This window comes from Neofelis nebulosa, chromosome 18 (assembly GCF_028018385.1).
Source record: "Neofelis nebulosa isolate mNeoNeb1 chromosome 18, mNeoNeb1.pri, whole genome shotgun sequence".
NCBI classification, from domain to species: Eukaryota; Metazoa; Chordata; class Mammalia; order Carnivora; family Felidae; genus Neofelis; species Neofelis nebulosa.
The window spans coordinates 9,469,568-9,483,146 of NC_080799.1; the positions used below are offsets into that span (position 1 = coordinate 9,469,568).

The window sequence follows — 13,579 nt, forward strand, 5'->3', positions numbered from 1 at the left end:
CCTGGAGCCTGCTTCAGATTCTGTGTCTCCCTCTCTCTCTCTGGCCCTCCCACACTCGCGCTCTGTCTCTCAAAAAAATGAATAAATATTAAAAAAAAATAGAAAGAAAGAAAGGCCAGATGACAGCAGTTGTCTGGTAGAGGAGTCCCGGGTAGAGAGGACCAGGGAGACTCCTTTCTTTTTTTCTTTTTTTCTTAATGTTCATTTATTTTTTGAGGGAGAGAGACAGAGCGTGAGCAGGGAAGGGGCAGAAAGAGGGAGACACAGAATCTGAAGCAGGCTCCAGGCTCCGAGCTGTCAGCACGGAGCCCAATGTGGGGTCAAACCCATGAAGGGTGAGATCATGACCTGAGCCCAAGTCGGACACCTAACCTACTCAGCCACCCAGGCGCCCTGACCAGAGAGACTCCTGATTCAGTGCATAAAGGTCAGCCTACTCCACGGAGAATGATGGAGAAGGGTGGAGGGTGTGTCTGGAGGACGGAAATGATCCCACCTACTCTGTTATAGCCACCACTGTTTTTACCCTAAATTACACCACGGCTAACAGTCAGACGTCCTTCATAGGAGTTTATTCCTAGAGTTTGTGATGGGGCAGTGGGGGAGGGGGGGTGGAGTGCATCAGCTTTTGAACCAGAATACCTGAATTCAAGGGGATAATGAGATTTACCTCCCAAATCTGTGAAGAGGAACAAACAAGTTAATATTTGTGGAAGTTGTATAAAGTAGTATACAAAAATAATTGACCTTAATTACTTCCTACCTCTGTGTGTCCCTCCTCAGGACCACAGCCATCCCAGACTCTGCATTCCCTAGGCTTCTCTCTGCCTCTTCCTGGCATCCCCGCCCCAGCAATTCCCACTGTGTTGTCTTCATTTGGGCCACCGTTATCTCTAGGGGCTTCCCAAGTGGCCTCCCTGCCTTTGGCTGTTTCCTGGAAGGGAACAGGAAGGACACAGGCATTGGAGCCAAGTCCGTGATGGCTTGAATCCACAGCTGGGGATTTGACTTAATCCTTTTAGCTTTAATGTTCTCAGCTGTGCACAGTAAGGCTTCCCTCAAAACATTACAAGCAATGTATGTAAGACACCTGGCAAGACAAGTGAGCAATAAATTATAGCTATTATTACTGACCCCACCCCACGCACCCCACGCACCCCACCGGTGCCAGATCAATCTCTCCAAAAAACAGGTTGGGCTCAGAATCCAGCTGTGGCCGCTCATCGGCAGGAAAGGGAAGTACAAACTCCTCGCTTGGGAAGTGTGGACCTAAAGGAGAAATCGAGAGACTGCCTATCACACAGGCCAAGGCATCAAGACTGGCTGGAGGCATCCGGGATGTGAGTAACCCGGGGAAATGACAGAGGTCAACCTGATCGCGTAGGGAGAGATTCAGACCTTGGAGAAACAAGCAAACTAAGGAGAGAAGAGGAAGCAGAACGATGACGTGTGCATTCTTCTGGCAACTAGAGTGAGGAAAGGCGAGCACACAGAGCGAACCGGAAAAAAAAGAAAAGATGGACCCAGGGCCCGCCACCCCGGGTTGCCCTGACAACAGACTCCGCCCCCACCGCGCTCCACCAGAGTCCTAGGGGATCAACACTGGGGCGCCTTCCCTTTTTCTCCCGCTTCCCTACGGATTTGCGGGGGAGGGGGGTGCGGGGGAAGAACTGGGGGAAGGGTTTGTGCTGCAGACCCGCCTCCAGGCTACGCAGCTGGCCTAAAATCCTGGAATTGCACGTCGGTGACGTCGGCCTCTTCTGTCTTTCGGCTTTGCTACCAGGAAGGAATCACATTCCTGTGAAAGGCAAAGCGGGGAACGGGGGAGCGGGGAGGGGCGGTGGAGGGGCTGAGTGGACCCCCCCCCCACCCCCCCCCACCCCCCCGGGGCACTGGCCTGGATCCTGCAATCTCATGGGCCTGGGCTGCCACCTCCCTGGGGAGTGGGAATAGGGGCAAGGGTCCATGGCAGTAACAAAGAGAAGACTTCTATGAAGTCAGCAGCTACAAATGTGAGTACATAGAGGCACATAGAAAATACTCCTCCAGTCTTAAGCTTTTCGCCTAAATCACAAATTCTTCTTCCCGAAGCACCCCGTAATGTCTCTTAAGTGAAATCTATCCCCCCTTCCCTGGACTTGGGGAGCATTCGGCTGCCCACTTGGGACTTGGACGAGTGACTGGTCTTCACTGGGTTCAGTTTCCTCATCTGAAAGATACCTACTCCCCAAGGGTTTTTTTCCCCACTGCTCTTGTTTCTTTCCAAGTGGCCGGAGCTTTTTAGCATGGCCCTCCTGACTTTCCTCTGTCTGTTCACTTAATTCTGGTTCAGGGAAGTTGGAATAACTTATTTGCCTGGAAAGTTTGTGAGGTTTCTCCCCCGCCCCCTTTGCCTTTGCTTGAGAACCTGTTTCTTCCCTTGGAGCGAGTTCTCTGCTCCCCCATGAGCAGGGTCGCCCCTACAGGCCTGCCCCTTCCAGCAAAGCAACGGCTGGGCAGTAAGGTTTCCAAGTCTGGCCTTTTCTGTCCACAGTCCCTTGTCGGCTCTCATGCCAAGCTGCGGTCCTCAATCTAGCTTATATTGGTAACAAAGGAATCATTTTGATTGTCTATGTGTTGGCTCAGCTGTCCCGTGCCCTAGTTCAGAACTCAGGGGAGAAAGAGGGTTCTGTTTATTGGCCTTGTGGTAGATTGTGTTATTGTTCCAAATATTCAGTTCTTCCCTGTGAGAAGATGATTCCCTCCACCGCCAACAAAGCCTGCCTTGATTATTTATTTATTTATCTAATTTTTTTAATGTTTATTTTTTGAGAGAGAGAGAGAGAGAGAGCACAAGCAGAGGAGAGGCAGAGAGAGGGAGACACAGAATCCGAGCTGTCAGCACAGAGCCCGAGGTAGGGCCTGAACTCATGAACCGTGAGATCATGACCTGAGCTGAAGTCAGAGGCTTAAACGACTGAGCCACCCAGGCGCCCCTTGGTCATTTATTTAATATGGCTAACAAACCATGTGAGTAGGAGTCACATGGGCCACTTCCCAGAAGAAGTCCTAAGAGCCGGTGCTCTTGCACCATTGTTCTCTGTCCTCCTTCTCTGTCTTGAGCCTTGTTTGTTGTCCCAGATACGAGCTGCTCTGCCAGCCTGGGACATGTGAGCACAGCTGGGACTGATGCTAGAATACATGTAAAGTGAGCAAGAAATCAACCTTTACCTTCTTCTGTAGGCTGCTGAGATTGAGGGGCGGCCGTGGTAACATAATAGTGAATACTGACCTACACAAAAATCAGTGCCTGAAGTAAGTACAAAAATCTAAAAATAAGAGGCATTGGCATGGTCCGGATGGAGGACCGCGAGGGCGCTGTCATTCACGATTGGGAAAGTGGCAGTCCTGTTGTGCAATGGCAAAACCTTCGTTAAAATTCTCATCTGAGACAACTTGGTAGGGAGATAATCCGGCTAGTAAGGTTTGGGCTTTCGATACAGAAATGGGAAAACAGAGTTTTGGTAGCATGGGGTGCTGGTGGTTGGTTGCCCTTGAAAAAAAAATCATGAAGCCAACTAAGTATTTTTGCAAGCCATGGCGCCAAAAGAACCATTAATCTGAACTAAAAGAAACAGCGACTAGTTCAACACTTGAAATAACTTTTGGGTCTCCCAACGTTTTACAGGCAGGGAGCTAGATGAGAAAGCAGCTCAGCCTTCATGGGGAACACATAGTCCATTGTCTGTTTCAGATATGGCCATTGGTTGTAATGGTGTAGAGTGGACCCACACGCCACCGGGAATCGCTGGGGCGAGCTAAGTAATTTCCCCCAATCCCGGGTAGGCAGCCTTTCATCTTTCCCTTACCTGAGACTGTTGGATGTGGTTAACCTTTTCCGGTTCTCCTATTGTGTGTGGGTAAATATCGGGGAGGGGGCGGGTGTCTGGAAGTCGAAGCATTTCCCCTACTCCCTGGTAGAGACCTTTTGCAAGGTATCCCCGGGGGAGGGCGGGGTTTAGAAGTACTTATTAAAATACGTGATCATTAAATTAAACGTCACCTTCTTTAGCATTACATCAGCAACGTTAGCAACTTGAGGGCAACTATCCTTCCATTCTTATGGCCCAGTGCTGGCAAGAGTTCCGTGTTTCTCAATGATTGACAGGTCTTCAAGCAACACATATCTACCTCCAGGGTCACTTTCTGAGATGTTGCCAATTGCTCTCTGGGTCAATGTGTTTCATGACTTCCAGAGAAACAAAAATCCTTCAGTACTGACTGGCCCCCAACCGCAACTTCTTCTGCACATTTGGACCCAACTTCCTCTGCCCCCTTCCCAGCTGCAGCCAAATTTCTCAACACACCCGTATAAACACAGATGCCCTCACCTCAATCCCTTCACAGCACCCCAGACCAAAATGTTCTCTTCTTGCGGGAGGTCAGCTCAGTGGTAAACCTCAACTCTGCTGACAGCATAAGCTTAGATCAATCTCTTTTTTGCTAAAGATTTGACAATTATTTTTCCTGGCTAGAACCCATCTTTATTTCACAGGAAGTATGGAGTCTCACTCTGACTCACAAGTAGATGTACAAAAATAAGAAAGGCTGGGAGAAAATGCGCAACCCCAACAGAGGGCAGAGCTTGGCCAACAGAGGGCAGAGTCTGTTCTTTGGAACCCTATCAAATTGGTCTCTTCCCTTTCAAAGGATGGCCACCCGGGTATTTACGGATGACAATGACGACTCCCCTAAGTCTCCTCTTCTTCAGGTTAAATATCCCCATGGTTTTCATGTATCTTTTTTTTTTTAAGTTTATTTATTTATTTTGAGAGAGGGAGAGAGAGAGAGAATCCCAAGCAGGCTGGGCGCTGACAGACAATGTGGGGCTCGATCTCACAAATCGTGAAATCATGACATGAGCTGAAGTGAAGGGTCAGACGCTTAACTGACTGAGCCACCCAGGCGCCCCTGATGTATCTTTAAAAGAGAGAAAGAGGTAAGCGTTTGATCAGATGGAAAGTGCCACACGCGTACATGCACACACACACACACACACACACACACACACACGTTATTGCATTGTGTGGATTCAAAATTCAATCTCCATCCTGGACACTCTGGTCTGAACACATCCACGTCCATTTTACACAGAAGACAACCCCAAATATATGCGAGGCTTCACACACTGAATTATTCATCACAGCATTGTTTGTAATGGCAGAAAGAATCACAAAATTGTCTCCAGTGTTAGTAAAATGGGTGTGTGTTTACAGCCCAGGATGATATAACTGCACACAGTATTATGCTGCAGTTTAAATTTGTGTTTGGGGTGCCTGGGTGGCTCAGTCGTTGGGCATCTGACTCTTGATTTTGGCTCAGGTCATGATCTCGTGGTTGGAGGATCGAGCCCCGCGTTGGGCTCTGTACTGAGTGTGGAGCCTGCTTGGGATTCTCTTCCTTTCTCTGCCTCTGCCTTGTGCTGTCTCTCTCTCTCTCTCTCTCTTTGAGTTAGAACTCATTCATTCCGTTAACTATGTTCACTGAATAATTTTCAGTGTGAGAAAGTGTTCGTGTCACAATGATAGATGAAATTAGCAAGATGTGAAACTTTATATAGAGCATTAGTTCATATACAAACACACACACGTACATACACACGTCTAAAAGAAGCAGTGACATTGCAAACGGTTTTTACATGTGGTTTAAACTTGGGAAACACATCCTTTCAATCGGGAGGCCTCTAAGCTAGACATTACTGCAGGGGCGGCCAGAGTGGACCGTGGCTAAAGTCCAACCAGCCTTGGAGCTTCGGCCATCACAGCTGTGGGAGGTGCCTCGTTGTATCATCGCATCCCCTTGTCTAGCATCAGCTGGAGTCCTGAGTTGTCTCACAAGGGCTGCCATTTAGCCATGATTTCTGAATGGTCTATTGGGTTGATGGGCTTAGGTTTGGGTGTTTGCAAGCCTCCTTGTTAAAAGTTACCTTAGCTCTTCTGTTCCACTGTTTTAACTGCTGAGATACCGTGTGGATCCAGATTCCACTGTTCCGCACCGCTGCTCACCTGGCAGAGTGCTGTCCTCTCTCTCTTTTTTTAATACGTATTTATTTTTGAGAGAGAGAGAGAGAGACAGCATGAGCAGAGGAGGAGCAGAGAGAGAGGGAGACACAGAATCTAAAGCAGGCTCCAAGCTCTGAGCTGTCAGTACAGAGCCCTATGTGGGGCTCAAACTCATGAACCGCGAGATCATGACCTGAGCTGAAGGCAGACGCTTGACCGACTGAGCCACCCAGGCACCCCGCCCCTTTTAATGTTTATTATTGAGAGAGAGACAGAGACCGAGTGCACAGTACTGTTCTTTTCAGGCTGGTCAGTGGATCACTCAAAAGTCCACTCCAAAATGGCCAGCTGTCAGCACTGGCCTTGGTGCTGGCCTTGGCCCTGGCTGTGAAGGTGACTAGAACAAGGTTCTGCCCCTCCAAGGAGCTCACAGTCAGAAGCCCGTGTGGTGCATTCTGACAATGTGTGGTCTTCTTGGGCTACAACCTGCCTCATGTCTGTCTGCCTCTTCCAGGCCAGGGCTGGTGTATCCCTCCACCTCCTGAACCATTCCCGGCTTCTCCGTATTTGGACTGGCTCTCTGTCCTGAGAGACAGGAAACGTTTCCCCCTTCCTTCCCATTCTCTGCAGTTCTACCTGGGAAAGATGGCAAACACTTCCCAGAAGAGATGGCCTGTAAACAGCGTCTCCTCAAGGTCGCCTCAGGAGGAAAGGCAACCCAGGCAGAGGGAATGCTTGGCCAAAGTCATGGCAGCTGGCACATTTGGGGAACTGGAAGCTGTTCAGGGTGGCCCTCACGGTATTCCCATCATTACTCTTGCTCTCCTCTCTATTTCGGGGTCTGCATGTCTCCCAACCTCTTGTCTTCTCCATTCTTTGCCAGCCCTGCCCTGTGAACTTGGTAACCAACTGCAGCTTCCCTGGCTTGACCTTTGGTGTCCTGTAAGGACCTGGCTCCTACTTTCTCTTTGGCTCATCCTGGACGCTTTGGATAACCTCCCTGACAAACTATCTTTGCCCCTTGAGACCACAAGCCCAGTCCCCTAACAGAGACAGCCAGATGGATGGTAACTGGGACATCTAGGGATGGGCTGTAGAGTTCTGTCCTCCCGTCCAAGGCTGTCGCTGGTGTCTTAAATAAAGATAGAGAGGCCCTTGGGGCGCCTGGGTGGCTCAGTAGGTTGAATGTCCGACTTCGCCTCAGGTCATGATCTCACGGTTTGTGGGTTCAAGCCCCGCGTCAGGCTCTGTGCTGACAGCTCAGAGACTGGAGCCTGCTTCAGATTCTCTCTGGCTCTCTCTGCCCCGCCCCCACTCGTGCTCTGTCTCTAAAATAAATAAACATTAAAAAAATTTTTTTAAATGAATAAACATTAAGGGGCACCTGGGTGGCTCAGTCGGTTGAGCGTCCGACTTTGGCTCAGGTCATGATCGCACAGTTTGTGGGTTCGAGCCCCGCATCAAGCTCTGTGCTGACCGCTTGCTTGGAGCCTGCTTCAAATTCTGCGTCTCCTTCTCTCTCTGCCCCTCCCCCGCTCACGCTTTGTCTCACTCTGTTTCTCAAAAATAAATAAATGTAAAAAAAAATTTTTTTTAATGAATAAACATTAAGAAAAAAAAGATGGAGAAACCCTGATTTTCAAGTGCGTGTGCCCAAATCTGGGAGTAAGGGTAGAGACAATGTGGCAGGAGGCATTCAGCATCCTGATAGGCTGGAACAAAGGACCAAATCTAAGGAGATGAAATATCTGGACCTCGATCTATAGATATATAGATAAATGTAGATATATATAGATATCTATAGGTAGATAGATAGATAGATAGATAGATAGATAGATATTGGCTTACAGAAGGGTTGCAAAAAAAAAAAATACAGAAAATTCCCATATACCCTTCACCCAGCTTCCCTTTATGGTAACATCTGACATAATCACATCCCAAAGAGCAAAACTAAGAAATTAACACTGGTACATGGGGCACCTAGGTGGTTCCTTGGTTAAGCATCCGACTTTGGCTCAGGTCATGAGCTCATAGTTTGTAGGTTCGAGCCCCGCATTGGGCTCTGTGCAGACAGCTCAGAGCCTGGAGCCTGCTTCGGATTCTGTGTCTCCCCTGCTCTCTGCCCCTCCCCTGCTCACACTCTGCTCTGTCTCTCTCTGTCTCAAAAATAAAATAAACATTAAAAAATTTAAAAAGAAATTAATACAGGTACAATACTATTAACTGGGTGACAGACCTTATTTAAATTTAATCTGTTCCTCTACTCTTGCCTTTTCTTTTCTTTTCTTTTAAAGATTTATTTATTTAGAGAGAGGGAGAGAATGCAAGCGGGGAAGGGCCACAGAGGGAGAGAGAGAGAATCCCCAGCAGGCTCCCTGCTGTCAGCGCAGAGCCCCACTTGGGGCTTGAACCCATGAACTGTGAAATCATGACCTGAGCCAAAATCAAGGGCCAGACGCTTAACCGACTGAGCCACCCAGGTGCCCAAGGAGTGGCTTTTGTTCTGATGAGGTGACTGTAGATGGGCTCCTGGATGGGGGCTGGTCACCAGAAAGAGACCAAGCCATGATTAGAAGCTTGGGATTTTCAGCCCCACCTTCCATTCATTCTCCAGAATAAGAAGAGGGACTGAAAATGGAGTTAACAATTGTGACTACGTGATGGCCTTTAATAAACTGGTAAATGTAAGCAGGTGTCTCCCTGAGTTATGTGAGCAGAATTGAATCCAGAGCAGGAGTCGGTCATGGGAACCTCCAATTTGGAGCCAAGTTGGACAGAATTTGTGGGTAACCTGGGGACCTACTACTTGGTGACTGGCGTCTGAAGTGAGGACAAGTCTCGTGGGATCCAACGCTAATTCCAGATAGAATTGAGTTAAATTGTAGGACACCCAGCTGGTGTCACACAGAATTTCTTGGTGGGGATAAACCTCACACATTTGATGACCAGAAGGGTCAAAAGTGGAGCGTTCTGGGGCACCTGGCTGGGTCAGTCGGTAAAGCATGTGACTCTTGAACTTGGGGTCATGAGTTGAAGCTCCCCATTGGGCGTGGAACTTAAGAAAAAAAGTGAAGTGTTCTGTGTGAAAGTATAGGAGACTCACAGGAGGAAAAGCTACTTTTTTTTTTTTTCCCCTGATAAAATCTTATTTCTGGCGATATTCACCTTGATCTTTTGGTTACAAAGGTGTCTTCTGGGATTCTGCACTGCAGAGTTACTACTTTTCCCTCTATTCTTTCTCTTCATGTTTACTTCTTTATTTTGAGAGAGGGAGGGAGAATAAGTGGGAGGAGGGGCAGAGAGAGAGGGAGAGAGAGAATTGCACGGTCAGTGCAGAGCCCCATTCGGGGCTCGATCTCACATCTCGTGAGATCACGACCTGAGCTGAAATCGAGAGCCGGTCGCTCAACTCACCAAGCCACCCAGGCACCCCTCCCTTTATTCTTAACAAAATCTTGAAGGATATACTTTGGGACTATGCAAATATCCTGTTTCTCCTCAGGATAACTTTCTCAGGTGGCAATATTTATTGAAGCTCCCTGCATGATTCCGGGGAGTGGCCACCACTGAGAATCACTGAATTTTGTGGGTTTGGGGGGGGAGCTGACAAGGTGGGTGGGAAAGGGGCTTGGGGAGAGGTGACATGAGGCATGGCTGAAGTCCTGGAGAAGATGCAAAGACTAGTTCTAAAAAAAATTTTTTTTAATGTTCATTTTTGAGAGAGACAGAGCTTGAGGGGGGAAGGGTCAGAGAGAGAGGGAGACACAGAATTCGAAGCAGTTTCCAGACTCTGAGCTGTCAGCACAGAGCCGGACATGGGGCTTGAACTCATGAGCCACGAAATCATGACCTGAACTGAAGTTGGATGCTTAGCCACTGAGTCACCCAGACGTCCCAGAATTCAATTCCTATCAGTACTAGGGAGGTGTCCTTTATCACTGGGGGGTGGGCATGTGATTTCCCCAGAAAAGAGTAGACATTTCATTGTCTGCTGTCCAGCAACAAGGCTAATCCTTGGACGTAAATCGAGTGTAGGGAGGCGGGCCTCCGGCTGGAGAGAGAGAGAGTGCTTCCTCTCTTTCCTGGCCCGAGGCCGACTGAACCCGAATTCCGAGACACAGGCCACGGTATGGTTGATTCCGTGGCAACTTGGCCAGGCTCGGGCACCTGTTGTTTGCTGAACACCAAGATAGATGTTGCTGTGGACATTTAAAAGTAAATGTTGTCAAAGTAAAGCAGATTACTCTTTATAATGTGGATAAGCTCCATTCCATTGGTCGAAGGCCGTATGAGCAAAGATGGAGAGTTTCCTTTTTTTTTTTTTAATGTTCGTTTATTTATTTTGCTAGAGGGAGAGAAAGAGCAAGTGGGAGGGACAGAGATCGAGAGAGAGAGAGAGAGAGAGAGAGTCCCAAGCAGGCTCCATGCTGTCAGCACAGAGCCCGATGCGAGGCTTGAACTCATGAGCTGTGAGATCATGACACTTAATCGACTGAGCCACCCAGGCGCCTGAGGGTTTCTGATGAGGGTTTCTGGAACTGGAGCTCTCCTCCCTGAGTTTCTAGTTTGCTGCCCTGTGGAATTTGGACTCAACACTGTGACATCAGCCTGAATTTCTGCTCCCCTGGCCTGGTGGCCTCCTGGCCACCCCAGTCATGTGAGCCAATTCCTTAAAGGAAATCTCTATCTCTATTTGTATTGCTGTATCTTTATACTTTCTTGGGTGTATTTCTCTGAAAACCCTGACTAAACACCAGCAGTTTCTCTAGAAACTGCCCTCCACTGCGAGGGCCGACCCTGGAAATTGGGCAAGAACAGTATTGTGAGTGATCCTGGGGATGAGCTAACACCCGTGGATTCTGATTGCAGCCCCTTCTAAGACTCAGCTGGAACCATCAGAGGAGAGTCTGGCCTGGGAGCCAAAGCGGCCCCCAGCCCGTTGTGTCTACTTCACACAGTTAAGAGTGGTTTGGGGGGCGCCTGGGTGGTTCAGTCGGTTAAGAGTCAGACTTCGGCTCAGGTCGTGATCTGGCAGTTCGCGGGATCCAGCCCCACCTCGGTCTCCACGCTGACGGTGCGGAGCCTGCTTGCGATTCTCTCTCTCTCCCTCTCTCTCTGCCCGCCCCCCCCCCCACACACACATTCTCTCCGTCTTTCTCTTTCAAAAATAAATAAATTAACTTTAAAAAAAGAGAGTGGTTCTTGTATGTCTAAAAGGTTGTCAAACAAACAAGCAAATTAGACTATGTGACAGAAACTGTGTGTGGCCCACAACACCTAAAATATTTATGATTTGGCCCTTCACAGAAACAAGTGCGCCAACCTGGCAATAGACCAGTATCCCTTAATATTCGGTCTACTCTTACCAGATGTTAAATCCTGGTCTCAGCTGCTCTGTGGGAAATTAAGGGACGTAGGATGTCAAAGGAAGGTCGATGGCTTCTCCAAGAGTCGGAGAGGTGGGGGCAGTGGAGACCACCGTGAGAGAAGGTGTGTGCCCAGGGCATGAGGACATGGTCATATCATAAAAGGTAGGTGTGGTCAGAGGTCAGAGGGGAAAAAACCCTACTGGAGATTCTCTTTGTGTCCATGAGAAGCAGCACTTTGAGGGATATGCGGAAATCAGAGGTGGATAATGTGAGGGGACCTGGGTCTCAATATAGGCAAAGCAGGCTCTAAGTCAATCTCATTTGAGGGTTTAGTGAAAATAATGTGACCTTATTTAGAAAGGTCTCGACTCTCCCTTTTTGTGGACAGAAGATGAGAATCATTCAACATGGAAACCGAGTTGGTGAAGTGGGGTGGTGGGTGGGCAAGGACTCGGATCATAAAGTGATTAGTCTCTTGAGGTGCTGAGAGTCGCCGGGCTCTGCTAAGGGGTGGGGACTTGGCCCTGTTCCATGAATGAAGATGGCTTAAAAAAAATTTTTTTTAATGTTTATTTATTTTTAAGAGAGAGAGACAGAGCATGAGCAGGGGAGGGTCAGAGAGAGAGGGAGACACAGAATCCCAAGCAGGCTCCAGGCTCTGAGCTATTAGCACAGAACCCGAGGCGGGGCTCGAACTCACAAGCTGTGACATCATGACCTGAGCCGAAGTCGGATGCTTAACTGACTGAGCCACCCAGGTGCCCCTATTGTTGTTTTGTTTAAATCTTTCCCTGAATCTTTGACACTAGTGTATTATCACTGGAACCCTCCTCTTAAACACACACACACACGCACACAAATGTTAGAGTGGTGCAGCTGCTGTGAAAAATATGAGTGGGGGAGAGGCAGGGAGAGAGAAATCCCAAGCAGGCTCCCCCACTGACAACACAGAGCTGGACAAGGGCCTTGAACTCACAAACCCATGAGACAGTGACCAGAGCTGAAACCAAGAGCCAGACGCTCAACTAACTGAGCCACCCAGGTTCCCCTCTTATGGCATATTTTAAATATATATACAAGTCGAGAGAACAGTATAGTGAAACCCAAGTACCCATCACCAGCTTCAATAATTATCAATGGGGCGCCTGGGTGGCTCAGTTGGTTAAGCGACCAACTTCCACTCAGGTCATGATCTCACAGTCCGTGAGCTCGAACCCTGGGTCAAGCTCCATGCTGACAGCTCAGAGCCTGGAGCCTGCTTCTTCGGATTCTGTGCCTCCCTCTCTCTCTGCTCCTCCTCCGTTCACACCCTGTCTCTCTGTGTCTAATAAATGTTAAAAAATAATAATAATAATTACCAATGCCTGGCCAATCTTATTTCCTTTATGCCCACTCATTTAGTCTATCCCATATTCTTTTTTCTTTTCTTCTTTTAAAATTGAGCTAAAAGTCACATAATGTAAAATTCACCACTTTGAAATGTACCACTCATTGGCATTTAGTACATTCACAATGATGTATACCTACCAGCCCTATGTCATTCCAAAATATTTCATCACCTCCCAAAGAAACCATAAATCCATTAAGCTCCCTTGGGCTCAAGACTCCCTCCCTTGAGCCTCTGGCAGCCACTAATCTGCTTTCTGTCCCTATAGATTTACCTGTTTAAGTCACTTCATACAATTGGATGAGTAGGACACATGACCTTTTGTATCTGGCTTCTTTTGCTTAGCATAATGTTTTCAAACTTCATCTGCGTTGTAGCATGGATCAGTATTTTATCCCTTTTTATGGCTAAATGATATTCCATTTCATATACATACCACAATTTTTTTATTCCTCCCTTGATGGACATTTGGGATTGTTTCCACCTCTGGCCGTTGTAAATAATGCTGCCGGGAACATTGATGTACAAGTATTAGTTTGAGTGTCTGCTTTCCATTCTTTGGGGTACATACCTAGAAGTGGAATTTCTGGGTATTTCTGGAATTTGTTTTATTATTTATGTATTTATTTATTTGTTTGTTTGTTTTAGAGAGAGAGCACGCATGTGCTCAAGCAGGGGAGGGGGAGAGGAAGGGAGAGAGAGAATCGCAAGCAGGTTCCATGCCCAGTGCGGAACCTGATGCGGGGCTCGATCTCAAGACCGTGAGATCATGACCTGAACGG

At 48.0% G+C, this 13,579-nt stretch overlaps 1 long non-coding RNA gene across 1 annotated transcript; it reads right to left on the reverse strand.

Annotated features, from left to right (window-relative positions):
• LOC131501083 (uncharacterized) lies at positions 1–1,627 on the reverse strand. Its single transcript, XR_009256628.1, has 3 exons — positions 1,158–1,627; positions 764–934; positions 1–679 (listed from the first exon to the last, which is right to left on the reverse strand). It is a non-coding gene; the product is annotated as an uncharacterized LOC131501083 (long non-coding RNA).
• Between the last annotated feature and the right edge of the window lie 11,952 nt (positions 1,628–13,579).